Source organism: Aotus nancymaae, unplaced genomic scaffold (assembly GCF_030222135.1).
Source record: "Aotus nancymaae isolate 86718 unplaced genomic scaffold, 86718_ANA_hifiasm-v0.15.2.pri h1tg000009l, whole genome shotgun sequence".
NCBI classification, from domain to species: Eukaryota; Metazoa; Chordata; class Mammalia; order Primates; family Aotidae; genus Aotus; species Aotus nancymaae.
This window is the reverse complement of record NW_026988420.1, coordinates 9,658,044-9,670,264: the sequence shown is the minus strand read 5'-3', so window position 1 is coordinate 9,670,264 and position 12,221 is coordinate 9,658,044. Positions and strand designations below refer to the sequence as shown.

At 44.1% G+C, this 12,221-nt stretch overlaps 1 non-coding gene and 1 pseudogene across 1 annotated transcript; both read right to left on the bottom strand.

Annotated features, from left to right (window-relative positions):
- Positions 1 to 4,026: 4,026 nt before the first annotated feature.
- LOC105725908 (glyceraldehyde-3-phosphate dehydrogenase-like) lies at positions 4,027 to 5,128 on the bottom strand (annotated as a pseudogene).
- Positions 5,129 to 11,857: 6,729 nt separating this feature from the next.
- Positions 11,858 to 11,989, bottom strand: LOC135273893 (small nucleolar RNA SNORA38). Its single transcript, XR_010341681.1, has one exon. It is a non-coding gene; the product is annotated as a small nucleolar RNA SNORA38 (small nucleolar RNA).
- Between the last annotated feature and the right edge of the window lie 232 nt (positions 11,990 to 12,221).

Below are 12,221 nucleotides of genomic sequence, written 5' to 3'. Positions count from 1 at the left end.
TTCAGGAGAATGTGAGACTGGAAGAAGGACCAGGTAGTGTCCCGGCCTCCTTTTTCATACCCCACATGACTTTGGGTGGGGAGTTGTGCCTTTCCTTCCGGAGCACCCTCTTATCCTGAGGACTGATCCAGTCAATCCGCAGCTCCCAGTCCAAAGCAGTAGTGCAGGGATCCCAGCGTTGGACTTTTCAAACGAAACACAGTTGCATTTAGATGATCTTACGGAGAGACAAGAACATCCCACAGCAGCAAATATGGTAATGTTACTCTGTCAGGTGAGAATGCCTTTTTTTTTCTTGCATTCCCCTGACACTAGTGAAGCCATGCATTTTTTTTTTCAAATATATATAGTTTTGGCCCTTGTATTCTGTGAATTATCTGTTCTAATCCTTTAATCCTTTCTCTAATCCTGTTGCTTTGCTTACCTTTTTTTTTTTTTTTTGAAACAGAGTTTCACTCTTGTTGCCCAGGCTGGAGTGCAATGGAGTGATCTCCACTCACCACAACCTCCGCCTCCCGGGCTCAAACGATTCTCCTGCCTCAGCCTCCCGAACAGCTGGGATTACAGGAATGCACCACCACACCCAGCTAATTTTGTATTTTCAGTACAGACAGGATTTCTCCATGTTGGCCAGGCTGTCCTCGAACACCCGACGTCAGGTGATCCGCCTGCCTTGGCCTCCCAAAGTGCTGGGATTATAGGTGTGAACCACCATGCCTAGTGCTTTTTCTTCTTGATTTGTACAAATACATTGTTATAGATCTCAATCTTTTGTTAAGTATTTCAATGCTAGTATTTTAACTTTTGCAGAGGTTGGATCTATTACTTTTTCTTTGGCTTTGGGGCTTTGTGTCATCCCCAAATACATATTTTTTTTCTATTTTGTGATATTACATATCAGTCTTTAGTCTGTTTTTCATATGGTATGAGATAGGGATCTGTCATGTTTTTCTTTTAAATTCTCCATTTTATAGAAGTAGAAAAGAGGACCTCCAACTTTTTTGTTTGTTTTTGCTCTAATCCCCTTACTTTTATAGGTAAAATGGGCTATCTTCTTGATAATGCCTTCCAGGTTTTGGAGGGCTTTTTTCCTTTGAACATGATAATACCATACCACTGCAAACAGTTCACTATTACTATGCAGTTTTACAGTTAGTGATTTCTTTTCGCTATCTTCAGGGGCAGAGTAATTTACTCAAGCCTACCTTTTCTTCCTTCTTATGCTTTTTTCCATTTTCTTACAACTATTAAATTGCTTCCTTGTTTTATTAGAGTCGCAGTAGCAGCTACTTTATACATTCTGATTTTATATCCTCAGAGGTTGCTGGCTGTAAGCGCGGAAACTATCCTAACCAATAATTGGACACTTTTTACATATTAAAGTGACCACTCATTTTTTTCCCTCTTCTTATGGGGCTGCGGCCTTCTTAAATCTTGAAGGAAATGTGTCACATATCATTATCTTGCTTAAGAGCTTCTGAGAAATGTAAAATTACCTCTAAGAGACCAGTCAATATTATTTGTAGATCAGCTGCATAAATGTCAGCATATGGAAAAGTTCTTCGAAATGCTGATACTTGAAAATGAATCTAGGATAATAACTCTTCTTTCAGCTCTGGAAGGTTTTTTATTTGCAAACATAATAAATTCATCCCACATTTATTTGTATGTTTATGTAAAACAATGCTTAGGCTGGGTGTGATGGCTCACATCTGTAATCCCAGTACTTTGGGAAGTGAAGGTGGGTGATCACTTGAGGTCAGGAGTTTGAAACCAGCCGTAGCCAACATGGTGAAACCCCATCTTCACTAAAAATATTAAAATTAGCCAGGCATGGTGGCAGATGCCTGTAATCCCAGCTACTTGTCCGGCTGAGGCAGAAGAATTGCTTGAACCCAGGAGGTGAAGGTTGCAGTGAACTGAGATCGTGCCACTGCACTCCAGCGTGAGCAACAGAGTGAGACTCCGTCTCTAAATAAATAAATAAAACAATGCTGAATCACAATAATAGAAAATGCATTTCCTCTCAGAGGCAGAAAAAAGAAAAAGTTCTGAATTGGGTGCCTATTTGTATTACAAGGTTGGATGATTTTCTTTTTGATATTTTGAAACTGACATTTTCCAGAACAGATTTTTAGACTGCAGCTAAAAGCATAATGCTTGAATTTGGTAAGCACTTACTAAATCTCATACAGTTTGTGGTGGTCGTGATGATATGAGACTGAGAGACAAGGAAAAATTTCTCAATAAATGTCAAAATGGGAAATCTCTAAGATATATTGTTTTAAAATTGAACAGCTAAGGAGATGGAAGATATGAATGAAATAATGTACTGAATTTGACTGATAGAGCCTGAGGTACTTACTACCTTTAATTACTTGGCAGGGACAAATAGCACTTGAAATTAATTGCTCATTCTGTCAGACAGACACTGTGTTACTTTGATATAGACCAGTGGTTCTCAAACTAGGGCTATCATCTCAATATAGATTCCCAAGCCTTACCCTCAGATTTCAATTTTTGTAGGTATTGGGGTGTGGCCCAGGAATATTTTAACAATCTCCTAGATGCTTCGGATGATCAGACAGGTTTGGGAAGCACTGATTTAGACTATTATCTGTAGATCAGAAGCCCCTATGGGGCTTTTTGTTTGTTAAAATTCAGATTGCTGAGCCCTACCTCCCATATTTCTAATTCATAGGTTTTGAGTGGGGCCTGAGAATTTGCATTTCTAATAAGTGTTTAGGAGATGCTGATGTGGCTGGTCCAGGGACCACACTTTGAATACCACTGACATAGACCATCCCCAAGACTCCCGAGCACACTCAACAAAGGAAACTTCCATAGTGAGCTCTTCAGTTTTTGTGGCTCAAGTTTTTGCATTTTCTTTTTGTGTTCTACTTTGTGATTTCTTTTATACTCTGGAATGAGCATTAGCTAATGGAGCTCTGTCCCAGGAGACGGTTTTGAGAGGAAAGAAAATGCTGTCTGTTGACTAGGAAGGTGGTGGTGTAAGGAAAGTATCCCAGAAGCTGTAGCTGTGGGCAGAATTCTTGTTCTGTGACCTCGGTTTTACTGTGGTCTGGCAGGTCCCCGCATCTTCCCTAGCTCCAGCCGTGCTTCCTCAGCGTGCTTCCGCCTGCCAGGAGGTGTTTGCTCTTCTCTAAGCCTGGAAAGCTCTTCCCGTTTCCCTATTGTCTTATTGCTTGCTTAAACCTGGGTCTCTGCTTGGTCATCGCTTCCTCAGGAAAGCCTTTGCTGACCTCCCTCCGTGGGTCAGGTCCTCCTTTTATACACACTCAGCACCATGTACTTGCCCATCTCAGCAGTTACCACAGTGGCAGTTTTTTTCTTTTTTTGCATGATAATTTGATTTGTCTCTCTCCACTAGACTGTAACCTCTGTGCTTTACAGTGTAAAAAACCGTATCGTTTGTGTTTCCTATTGTGTTCCGGCCTCAGGCACTGTGCCTGGCACATAGTAGCTGAGTGAGCAGCAACGAATGGGGTCACACTGTACAGAGTGGCAAGGGCAGGGTAGGTACTCCGAACTTGGCTGCATTTCTGCCTGCGGGTTTCTGGAAGATACTGCTATTCTTATAATTTCCTATTTTTTGCTCAGATTCTTTTCTCTTATTTGCCAGAGTCCTGACAATACAAGTACTATTTATTGAGTGCTGACTACACAGGCCAGGCATCTGCTATGATCTCACATTTGACACTGATGGAGGAGGTCAAGAGTCTTAGTCTACTAACATTTAAGGTAGCATTTTTCTCCTAACATTCTAAAAACCACAGTGTGTGTTGTAAAGATATAATCTTTACAACAACTTAAAATAGGTTTTTTAAGTTTTATATTAAGGAAAAACAGCAGAAAGCAATTTTATTATTATTATTATTTTTTTTTTTGGCTGAGCACAGGGGACTTTATTGATGGTACACGACAAGGTGGGGCTCCCTAGGCCCCTCCCTCTTCAAGGGGTCTGCATGGAAACTGTGAGGAGGAGCAATTCAGTGTGGTGGGGGACTCAGTGTGGTGGGGGACTCAGTGTGGCAGGGACTCCCCAGCAGTGAGGGCCTCTCTTCCTCTCGTGCTCTCGCTGGGGCTGGTGGTCCACGGGTCTTACTCCTTGGAGGCCACGTGGGACATGAGGTCCACCACCCTGTTGCTGTAGCCAAATTCATTGTCATACCAGGAAATGAGCTTGACCAAGTGGTCGTTGAGGGCAATGCCAGCCCCAGCATCGAAGGTGGAAGAATGGGTGTCGCTGTTGAAGTCAGAGCACACCACCTGGTGTTCAGTGTAGCCCAGGATGCCCTTGAGGGGGCCTTCTGACGCCTGCTTCACCACCTTCTTGATGTCATCATATTTGGCAGGTTTTTCCAGACGGCAGGTCAGGTCCACCACTGACACGTTGGCAGTTGGGACACGGAAGACCATGCCAGTGAGCTTCCTGTTCAGCTCAGGAATGACCTTGCCCACGGCCTTGGCAGTGCCAGTAGAGGCAGGGATGATGTTCTGGAGAGCCCCACGGCCATCATGCCACAGTTTCCCGGAGGGGCCATCCACGGTCTTCTGGGTGGCAGTGATGGCATGGACGGTGGTCATGAGTCCTTCCACGATACCAAAGTTGTCATAGATGGCCTTGGCCAGGGGCACTAAGCAGTTGGTGGTGCAGGAGGCATTGCTGACTATCTTGAGGCTGTTGTCATACTTCTCATGGTTCATACCCATCACAAACATGGGGTTGTCAGCAGAGGGGGCAGAGATGATGACCCTTTTGGCTCCCCCCTGCAAGTAAGCCCCAGCCTTCTCCATGGTGGTGAAGACGCCAGTGGACCACCACGTACTCAGCGCCAGCATCACCCCACTTGATTTTGGAGGGATCTCGCACCTGGAAGATGGTGATGGGATTTCCATTGATGACAAGCTTCCCGTTCTCAGCCTTGACAGTGCCATGGAATTTGCCATGGGTGGAATCATACTGGAACATGTAGACCATGTATTCGAGGTCAATGAAGGGACCATTGATGGTGACAATATCCACTTTACCAGAGTTAAAAGCAGCCCTGGTGACCAGGCGTCCAATATGACCAAATCTGTTGACTCCGACCTTCACTTTCCCCATGGTGTCTCAGGGATGTGGCTGGCAATGAGAGGCAAGAGACGGCTGTCTGTCGAACAGGCGGAGCAGAGAGCCAGCAATTTTATTTTTAAACTAAGGCTTTTTATGGAATTGGGGATAGGTGGTGCCAAAGGATAGAGAATAAGGTAATTTCCAACCACTTGCAAACAGGACTGCCCTCTAAATCTCATAATTGGTAATGCCCAGAAAATGCACTCACTTTATAGAGACAGGGTAGTTTAGTTACTGGCCAGAACAAGACTTGACTAACAATACTTAAATATCCAAACCATATCTATGTCAATAAGAAAGGGATTTGGGGCGTGGTGGCTCACACCTGTAATCACAACATTTTGGGAGGCCAGGGCGGGCGGGATCACCTGAGGTCAGGAGTTCGAGACTAGCCTGGCCAACATGGTGAAACCCTGACTCTACTAAAAATACAAAAGTTAGCCATGTGTGGTAGCACATGCTTGTAATCTCAGCTACTAGGGAGGCTGGGGCAGGAGAATCACTTGAACTTGGGAGGCAGAGGTTACAGTGGACCAAGATCGTTCCACTGTACTCCAGCCTGGGCAACAGAGCAAGACTCTGTCTCAAAAAACAAAAAACAAAAAACTATTGAGTGAAACAGGTTTGTTCCATTAAAAAAACAAAAAAACAAGAAAGGACTGGGGGAACCCTGGCCCAAAGGCTCAACTACTGTAGTTCCTGTTGATAGATCTCTGCTATGGAAACCAATTGAATTATCTAACTAATTACTCTCAGTGGAAGTCCATGTTTACATCCAAGCTCTAGATGAGTGTTGGGAGATAGTTATTCCAGAGTCCCCTTGCTTCTTTTGTGCTGGACTTTATTTTCAAGGACATTTGTGTAGCAAACAGCCTTGGAAAAGAGACATAGTGGCTCTCTGTGGAGAACAGGGCAGGCAAGCTTACATAAAATATATGAATTTCCTAAGACCAGGATTCCCTCTGTAACTCAATCCATTGCATATGCAGATATCACCTAGTCCTCTTCATGGTGTCACGTGGCAGTTGGGGGTTGGGGAATACTGACACTCTGGCTACTGCTATGGCCATGAATAGAAAGCCCTCTGTCTCTGACTCAGAGGTTTTGTGCCTTCCAGCATCCATGAAATTGTGGCAGGCTAATTGTGGTCATGCTGGCTCAGATGTCTCTTTCCTCATGATAGTGACATGAGGGACAGATTTCCTTTTGTTTTTTTGCTGACACAACCAATTTCAGAGGCTAGCAAGCTGAGGCCCAGCCTCTGGAACAGGAATTAATAAACATAAAGACTTCCTGGGAGATTGCAATAGCAACTGCATTCTTAATCGTTCATATGAAAGCAGAAGGAAAGAGTTCCTGTATGGGACTTGTATTAGTCTGAGTCCAGTCAGGAGATAGAAACTGTGACAGAAATTCCAACAGGTAGCTTAATATAAAGGATTGTTAGCCAGGTATTAAGGAAGAGAAAGGCATGAGGGGATACTCAGGTATCACAGCGGTAAGAATAATAGGAAATAGGCCAGGCAAGGCGGGTCACACCTGTAATCCCAGCAATTTGGGAGGTGGAGGCAGGCAGATCACTTGAGCCCAGGAGTTCAAGACCAGCCTGGCCAGCAAGGTGAAACCCCTTCTCTACTAGAAATACAAAAATTAGCTGGGCCAGATGGTGCATGCCTGTAATCCTAGCTACTTGGGAGGCTGAGGCAGGAGAATCGCTGGAACCCAGGAGGTAGAGGTTACAGTGAGCTGAGATTACTCTACTGCTCTCCAGCCAGAGTGACAGTGTGAGACTCTGTCTAGAAAAAAAAAAAAGAAGAATAGGAAACAGCAATCACCTCTAGGGCTGGGTGAACAGAAGTCAGAGACAAAGATTTTTTGAAACTTAGAGGCTTGGAGCAGGCCCTGCAGGGTGAGGAGTCAGCCCTCAGGGCTAGGAAGGTCCCGCTTGGCTGGCCCGATGCCTCATGTTGAGGAGGGGATGCCAGCCAGTTAGCACCGGTGTCTCTGAGCAGGGAGAGACAGGGAGGAGGCGGTGAGGCTGATTCTGGAAATGTTGGAAAAACTGGAAGCAACTGCTGCTGCCGGGATGAGGTGTTGTGATCTTGGTCACTCTTGGAACAGGAAGCCAACAGCTCCCTTCCTCTAGTGCCCCTCCTGGCAAAGCCAGAGAGAGCCATCTGCCAAAAGGAGCCTGGGCTTCAGGGTCCCAGTCCCAGCATCCCAAAGGATAAAAAATAATCAGCACAGGATTTTAAAAGGCTGTTGGACTGCAGGTTAGGAAGTGGGAGGAGGGAATGGCCTGAGAGGGAGTTGGCCAGTTGCCTAGGGGGTTCTCCAGCATAAACTTGAACTTGAATCTTTCTTTAGGTCGGGGAAAGGAGCAGCCAGGAACAGCTGACTTGGTAACACGGCGATTACCGGGACTATTTTGTAGGGCATGCTGGAGGGAGGCAGGAAGAAACATGTTCATATGCTGTAGGGGAGATGGTCCCATTAGCTACTTTTTAAGATTGCATACAATTTTATGAGCTTCACAGAGAACTGTGCAAATTCTCATGTCTGTCCCCCACCCTGATAATGACTGCTATCTTTTAAGATAAAGAACTCAGCAGATGTTTGATTATATCTCACCCACCGTTTGTGGCCCACATGACTTCACGTGAACTGATTTATAAACCATGAAGCAGGATGCAAATGAGAAGTGGCATTTATTATTTGTATCCTTTCTGGCTATTGGCTGAGTTCCAGGGAGATGATGATGGGTTTTTGTCTTCTACAGAGATTTCAGATGAGATCAAGATTACAGAGAGTAAACACTCAGAACTTATAAAATTAACAGAATAGTTTCACACTCTTCAGATTTGGCGTTTACACATAATGGCCCTCCTGACCACTCTTTTCGAATCTAGAATTTGAACCCAGATAAACTGGGTGAATATCTTAAAAGAGAGCATTAGTGCATGTATTGTTGCAGTTTTAAAATAGCTGTGGACTGATTTTAGCCATGTATATATTTGAAAGCTTTATAATGGACAGTTTAAAAAATTATTTTGCTTGTTTTTTTTTTTTTTTTTTTTTTGATAGGAAGTTTTGCTCTGTTGCCCAGGCTGGATTGCAGTAGCACCATCTTGACTCACTGCAACCTCTGCCTCCTGGGTTCAAGCGATACTCCTGCCTAAGCCTCCTAAGTAGCTGGAATTATAAGTGCGCACCACCATGCCTGGCTAATTTTTGTATTTAACAGAGAAAGAGTTTTACCATGCTGGCCAGACTGGTCTTGAACTCCTGAATTCAGGTGATCTGCCCACCCTGGCCACCAAAGTGGTGAGATTACAGGCGTGAGCCACCGTGCCCAGCCATATATTTATTTTAATTGAATAGAACTTATTATAGTGCTGGTACTGGGTACTGGGCAAAAGCTCGAGCCACATCAGGCTTTCCTGGTAGATAATCTGAGGTGTTTCAGGAGCCAATCTGAATCTAGGTAAGGGCATTGCCATATTGCGATGCTGTTATGTTCACCTTTATTATGCTTACCCAATTTATTTTGTAGTTCTGATTGTGAATGTGCAAGGCTGATTTCATTCTTTTTATTACCATGTGGCTTTAGTTTAATAGCTATCATAGGTGAAAATTTAATTAAATCAGTACCTGGGTTTCATTTACAGATCTAGATACTGATTTAATTAAATTCTCATCTATGATAACTATTAAATGTTATTTAATGTCTATATACATATAACATCGGGTGTTATATATAATTTTATCACTCCTCAAACAGAGCTGGGAAACTGTTTTTCCAAATGTAGAGGATGCACACAGTTCTGAAATGCCTCTGCTGTGTTTCTAAATTTAAAATAAAAGAGGGCCTGAGGAGAGAAAGCTATCACCCAGGGCCAAGCAGATGATATGAAACTCTTCTGTCTGGTTGACTGGCATTGCTCTCGGTTTTTCGAAGGCATAGCTCTGTCTTTTATCCTTCAGAACCATTTACTAAGCACTTCTCTGCATGTGGCACTATCCCAGGCTCTGAACAGTCTTGGGAAACAAACATAGCCACTGTTATTTATGTTAATACCCCATGATAAGTATGTATACTTGTAAACAAGGACCCATAAACACTGGAGAGAAAAGGGAAACAGGAGTTTTTTGGGAGGGGGCTGGCATCAGAGACTGCATGAAAGTGATTTTCTTTCCTTTTTTTTTGAGATGGAGTCTCACTCTGTTGCCTAGGCTGGAGTGCAGTGGTGTGATTGTTAGCCAGATGGTCTTGATCTCCTGACCTTGGGATCCACCCACCTCAGCCTCCCAAACAGGCGTAAGCCACCTCGCCCGGCCTCTTTTTTTTTGAGATGAAGTCTCACTCTGCCGCCCAGGCTGGAGTAGAGTGGTGTGATCTTAGCTCACTGCAATCTCTGCCTACTGGGTTCAAACAATTCTCCTGCCTCAGCCTCCCAAGTAGCTGGGATTATGGGCATGTGCTACCATGCCCGGCTAATTTTGTATTTTTAGTAGAGACGGGATTTCACCATGTTAGCCAGGCTGCTCTTGAACTTCCAACCTCAGATGATCTGCCCACTTCGGCCTCCCAAAGTGCTGGGATTACAGGCATGAGCCACTGAGCTGGGCCGAAGGTGATTTTCAAAAGGATTTTAAATATAAAAGAAATGTCTTGCTCAAATAGGTGAGGTAGGAGGGATGCTACAGTGAGGAAAAAATGAAGGGAAGATTTAGCATTGTTGGGCCTTAGGAGAGGGGCGCGGGCTGGCAAGTGGAAGAAGAAGTGAGGGGACACTGGACTATACCTTGTCATGCAGAGGAGTTTTGAAGGAGCGGGGAGACTGCTGACCTTCTTGGAAATTGAGAGACTGTGTACACAAATGGGCAATAGCTGGACCACATGTAAAAATGGAGCTCTGGCCCACAGCCTGCAGCAACCTACCCAGGAAACAGCCCCGTCTCCATAATAAACAGCCCAGGGAGCCAGCCTGCTCTCTCAGACTTGGAGGAAATCACACTGCTATCTCTAGAATAATCCAGGAAGCTAAACAGTAGTTTCTGTACTAAGAAGCTCCAGGACATGATTAATAACTTACAGCTTCTTTAAATTTTTTATTTTGAAATAGGTTTTTTGTTTTTTTTTTGAGACAGGATCTTCCTCTGTCACCCAGGCTGGAGTGCAGTGGTGCGATCTCAGCTCACTGCAACCTCCGCCACCCGGGTTCAAGAGATTCTCCCTCCTCAGCCTCCTGAGTAGCTGGGATTACAGGTGTGTACCGCCATGCCCGGCTAATGTTTATTTTTAGTAGAGACGTGGTTTTGCTGTATTGGTCAGTCTGGTCTCGAACACCAAACCTCAGGTGATCTGCCCGCCTCAGCCTCCTAAAGTGCTGGGATTACAGGCGTGAGCCACCACACCTGGCCTGAGATAGAGTCTTGCTCTGTAGCCCAGGCTGTAGTGCAGTGGTGCAATCTCAGCTCACTGCAGCCTACGCCTCCCAACTTCAAGCGATTCTTGTGCCTCAGCCTCCAGAGTAGCTGGAACTACAAGAGCATCCCATTGCACCCCGCTAATATTTAAATTTTTAGTAGAAATGTGTTTTTGTCATGTTGGCCAGGCTGGTTTTGAACTCCTGGCCTCAAATGATCCACCCTCCTTGGCTTCCCAAAGTGCTGGTATTACAGGGCGTGAGCCACTGCACCCGGCCTCTAATTTTTGTTCTTACTTTTAATTTAGGACCAACCAGGGAAAGCCAGATATGCCCCCACTAACCAATCCTGTAAGATGTTCTTCTTCTAGTTAGCCTGCCCCTATGCAGGCAGCCTCCAATCAGGGCACACCTGAAACCTTACCTTTTTCCCACTTTAAATCTTTCCTGCTCCTCTGCTTGCTTTGGAGTCTCACCAAAACACACGTGATGGTGGCTGTCTCCCTTGCTATGGCAAGTTCTGAATTAACTGCTTTAACTTTTCTCATTCAGTTGGTCTTTATTTATTTCCACAGGAATATTTCAGTTGCTGGTTCTGATTCATCTGCTGCATAGCTTCTGTCTTGCATTTCTGCTTCTCCTTTGAAAAGCATTGTTCCTTGTGCAACTTTTTTTCCAGGGAAATAGAGGAAAAGATTAACAGCAATGCAGATGGATATTGATTGTTTACTTGTAGGTAGAGTGGAAAGACCCTGAGCTTTAACAGAACAGGCAATGGGAGACAGTGCTGTTCTGATGTAGTCTGAATAGCCTTTTAATTTTAAAGGATTGCTAAGAGGAGATTCAGCTCCTCTTGGGCCAGTAATGAGCAGCTGACTTAACCTGTACTCAGTAGTACATCCCAGTCCCCTTTATAAAATAATTATTCTGAGAAGAGCTCCAAAGAAAGATACTGTTCAACAGTTTCTAATGATAGGGAACTGTCTATCAACTGCTTGGAAATTAACTGCATGTTCTAGTGAATGGTCCCCTCTCCAAATCACATTTGCTTAACAGTTTGAGGCAATAATTACTTAGCTTGCTTTCTAAATCGTCAATTTTCAGTCATATACCCCTAACACTAGTATAAAGGACATCATAATATACTGACTGTAAGAAAAATTTCAACTTGTCCTTAAGTTTTACAACTATATTGTATACACTGCTGAAAGTCCTAGCATTCAGACCTTTGGGTCAAAGTTGCCTTTCTGTTCTTGGTGTAAGGTTTTTTTTTTTGTTTGTTTTTTTTTTTTTGTATGAGATTGGTTGATCATGAGGCTCCAAGGGGCAAGCTGGCTTCAGACTTTCCCAAGTCCACATTTCTTTGCCTCCAATTCTTACGTGTCCAAAGACAGGGAACCACAGACATGCCTTTGTAGGAGGGTGGTGTAAGGTCTTTAAGGCCAACTGACTGTGACATGGATGGCATGGTAACCTCTGTGACCTGCACATACACTCCAGATGAGTTCCTGGAACTAGAAAGTCTGAAATAACTGGAAAACCACAAAAAGGGGAAGAATGACCTACCCCTGCAGTGCCTAATTAACTTTGAGACATTCTTCTATTATTCCTTATTCTCATCTCAACTGATAAGGCAACTGGACTTTGTAACTGAC